Raw genomic sequence first — 4,667 nt, forward strand, 5'->3', positions numbered from 1 at the left:
ATAAAAATTGCAAGTAGCAATTCTTACCAGAAGTGCCCAAGATCACCTTGCACGCGGGACCCGATAATTCTTGTTGTGGTGCTGGAAAAAGAGACTGAAACACAGTGATGGCCAAAACATCTCACAGCGAGAGGTTGCTTGTAAAGTGTTGTGTACACAACATGAGTATAAATGATGACCTGACATTTTACTTTGAACTTTGTGAGTGTAATGGGTAGCGACTGAGCTATGCAAGTGGACACGTAGTGGCTGTACTAGGAGTTGGTCTGAGCACCCAAATGGCACCCAGTTATTATGTGAAAACAAAACGCTTTGCTTTTTAACTCTCATTTAGGTTGGAAATTACTGATTTCACACCATTGTAGAGTTTATAAAACGGGCAGCTGTTTTGGTTGTAATTGTCCATCGGCGGGTCTGCAATATGTTTAGAGATTTACAACGCTAAAATCCGGGTTCAACTCTCTATGGTTGGCAGAGTCCGGATAGTCCATTGTGTAGATTTGTAACACGAAAACAACAACAATAACGTTTTAATTTGTTGAATGTAAATAAATACAACTGAGAAGTTCTTAGAAAAAACTTTTTGTTTTAACTCTTAAATAAATGTTCAATTTCAAGATAGAAATGTGAAGATAATATAACAGAAGTATAATCCAACCATTTAAAAACAACAATAACAGCATGAAACCAGCTTTGGAGTTATCGTACTGTATAAATGATAACCATAAGGAAAATAAGCGACTTACGTTTCAGTTTTACATTTTGACTTTTATTAGTCAGATTGTAGAGTGCAGTGCGGGCGATAGTAAGTCTGAGGCTTAAAGTCTTAGCTCTAAACATTACCGTAAGATTATTATATACAAACATATCATATGTTATGTACGTGTTTTAGTGATAAAGGAATTTTAAAACATTTTTACCTTTTTAATTTCTATACAGTTTCAGCATAAGCACATGGTCCAGAAATCATTAGATTAACTTATTCTAGTTTTTTATTATCTGTAGCAGATGACGTCTATTCTGCTTAGAGAATATTGCAGTAATATGTAGTAAGAATTGGTGGATGTGATATCCTTTTCCGGCCGAGTTGATGTTATCTAAATGGAACAGCCAATAATGCTATAATAAAACAAAGGTCTTGGGACGACGTTGTTGATCGAATATACCTTTAGATTTCAGGTATGCTTTTTAGTTCAGTTCTCCCTGGAGTTCAATAAGTAAAGATCTATCTTAAGATCTTTGTCTTTAGTTCAACGGAAGTCTTTCTTAGAGTAAGACAGTCGTAGAGCTGAACACACACTTTGGTAGAAGCGACTATGTTTCTGTCTGCGATTCTTTGCTTCATTTTAATTTTTGTTTGTCTAATAACAAAGACTGTTTTCATTTTTACCAGCTTTCTCAATTTCATTGTTTCACACTCTATGAAAACTCAATTAAGTTATCAGAATCAAAATAATCTTCGTCATTTCCCAAGCGAATACTTTATTATTAGTAGGTACGTCTATCCGATACTTCTCAGGATTTTTTTTGACATGAATATATTATAGGGTAAACACACTAGATCGCACGCTTGTCTCAACCAAACAGTTATGTGTGTGTGTGTGTGTGTGTTTGGCCTGGCATGGCTAGACGGTTAGGACGCTCGACTTGTAGTTTGAGGGTCACGGATTCGAATCCCCTTCACGTCAAACATGCCGTGGAAGTATATAATGTGGCAGTCAATCCCATTGTTCGTTGGTAAAAGACTAAGGTAGGAACGGATAATGCAGATAGTCCTCGTGTAGCTTTGCGCGAAATTAAAAACAGACAATCTATATATTTATAAATAAGATCGAAATTAGGTGTCAAGGTGTTATTTCATAGTTTCACCATAGCATACGTTGTACTTTTGGGAGAGATACTTTCAAATGTTATCTTTAACTTGTCAGTCGTTAGTGCGAGACACAATCAGTAGATTGTCCGAGACCAATACTGTGATTAGTGTTTTAGCGTCAGAGGTTGTTTAATGGTGCAGGGGCGTTATTTGGATAGGACAAGAAGGGTCAGTTGCCTTTTTCTATGCTTGATAGCGTTTGCTTACAGTATGTGCATGTGTATGATATATACGTATAATGGGTAGCTTTCACTGTGTCATTGGTTGTAAAATACTATCGAAAATAATCAAACAAAATTTTAATTGTTAACATAAAAAAACGATACTGTCCACGATCCTATCTCTTTTAGACTTAAGAAAAATAGTTATATTTCTTTTTTATTCGTTTGTACTTTTTAAAATGGTGTCTGATAGTAATACAAGTTGAGAAAAATATTACTTCAGAAACGAGGCTTACATTCACTGGTGAATGTAACATTCCCAACGTGTTATCTCAACATGGCCAGTTTTGACACTAGGAAAATCGTAAAAACACAGAAAAATCAAAAACTGTCTGTACCACTGTTTAGAACCTGCTATAGAGTATTTTTGTACCAAATCCCTTGTAAGTTGGTTGAACTACACATGAATAGTTAATGAAAACTCAAACTTCTATTTTCCTTGCTGAACAAAACTGATTAAAATATAAAATTCTAAAACTGTTTATATCTATGTTAGAGCCCTGTCAAAAGATATTTTTGTATCAAATCTCTTGTAAATCGCTCGAGATAAGGCAGAGCAATTGTAAAAAAAAAATCCTCTAGAATTACACCTTTTTTGTAACACCTTGACTTCTTTTCCTATAATTCCTAGCAATGGGCAAGTTTACTATTTTTGTTTGTCAACATGCGGGACTTGCAGAAAAGTATTTTTGTACCAAATCCAAAGTAAAGTCGTTAAAATACGGCCAGGTAATTGATTAAACCTCCCAAAGTTTATTTTTTACGATCTCCAAAAGATTCAGAATGGGCATATTTAACTTTTTGCATGTCAATAGGTTGAATGCATGAACTTTATATTTGTTCCAGTTTTTATTTTGACTGATGTGATCTCATAGGAGCGCAAACTATAAACTTTGGGGTTGTTTTACCTTTTAAATAAAAAATTCTTTAAAAAGGCCTAAACTAAAAAAAGAAAAGAAAACGGTGTGTGAACGTATAGCCCTACAAGGTTTGAAGTCAGTCTGTTGAGATATAAATGAATAGCAATCAATTGGAAAGTGTTTGTAAGAAAAGGAAAGAACAGTGTGTTTTTCTGCGGAGAAATAAAAATAATAATCATAGAAACATTCTATATATATATATATGTGTGTGTGTATCTTTTGCGTAGAGATGGTGCCTTGTTAATATGCTATATTTAACCACTTTGTTTTATTCCTGGCTCAGTTTTTACTACCGAAACTATGATCACCGATACAATTATTTTAATGTTTCAGGTAAGTTTAAAGTTCAAATATAAAGAAAGATAGCTAAATTGTAATGATTTTGTGAAAATTAAGTAACCAAGTGAACTTAGGCACGGGAATTCGGTTTATTTTACATTCTTACTTACTTCCTGGAAGACATGAAAATCTGAAATTTTTATGCAGTGCTAGCGGTTTTTGAGTACAATTACTAACTGTAAATAATAAACGTAACGCAGCTTCAAACGCTAGTATGTGACGTCAGACTAAGGGTTCGGAATTCATTTTACTAATCGTACTTCGTTTTTACAAGTTTTAGTATTCGTCAGCACGGCTCGTGGTTGATTGGATTTCATTGCTTGTAACTTGTGTTAACTCAATACATCAACAACTGTACCTTGTACTAAGAACAACCATTCTCAGAAGTTCAGAAAGGCCCATGTGATGACATGAAAACAAAGGATAAGTGAAACATAATTTGAATATTTAATTTGTATATATAATTTGTTGCTGTAAGCTGAGAGTGTATGTAATATTTTGGCGTTATTGGGAGGCACATTAAAACAAGTTGCAAAACTTAACGAATGCAAAAATATAAGTGTCTAAATTTGAGGCCTCTGCCAAATGACTTTCGCGGCCCATCCTATAATTGGTCCTAACTAAGAATGTATACATTTTTTTAAGTATAAGAAGCTTGTTCTAAAATTAAGTAGAAAAACAACTAAAAGCAATGTAACTAAATAGACGTATTTTACTTTTAGTATTCATGTTGACTTAGCCTGAGTAATAGAATTTTTTGAAGTGGTTGCTCGACCTCAGCTGTACAAATCATTTGGTATTCAGTGATTTAAATCACTGGAATTTTACTACACTAGCAAATAAAACAATCGTATGTTTAATTCAAATTATGCTAACGATAAAGTATGATCGAACAAGAAAACTACAGTAGGCCTATAATATAAAAATAATTCATAAACTTAAAAATAAAACTTTGATAACGTGATTAAAAACTATAGGGATTATTCTAGAATATTCAGAGACGGTAGGGTGGCCGAGTGGTCTAAGGCGCTGGTTTAAGGCACCAGTCTCTTCGGAGGCGCGGGTTCGAATCCCGCCCCTGCCAAATTATTTTCTTGGTCAGAATTCAATTTTTGTTTTTTCTATAATTTCAAGTTCTCACCCGTTATGAAAACGCATTTTTGAAAATGTCTTAAAAATAAAGTAGATTTTCTTTGCAAGAATTGCCAAATAATGTGCGTAGTTGTATTTCATTTCTTTAAAAAATTGCGCGTAATTATCTATTTATCTGGAAATATTTAAGTATGTAGATATGCATATATTTACTAAGACATA

At 33.7% G+C, this 4,667-nt stretch overlaps 1 non-coding gene across 1 annotated transcript; it reads left to right on the forward strand.

The window, feature by feature from the left end:
• Window positions 1-4,355: 4,355 nt before the first annotated feature.
• Window positions 4,356-4,437, forward strand: TRNAL-AAG (transfer RNA leucine (anticodon AAG)). The gene has a single exon. It is a non-coding gene; the product is annotated as a tRNA-Leu (tRNA).
• Window positions 4,438-4,667: the final 230 nt, after the last annotated feature.

Source organism: Tachypleus tridentatus, chromosome 4, assembly GCF_004210375.1.
Source record: "Tachypleus tridentatus isolate NWPU-2018 chromosome 4, ASM421037v1, whole genome shotgun sequence".
Taxonomy (NCBI): domain Eukaryota; kingdom Metazoa; phylum Arthropoda; class Merostomata; order Xiphosura; family Limulidae; genus Tachypleus; species Tachypleus tridentatus.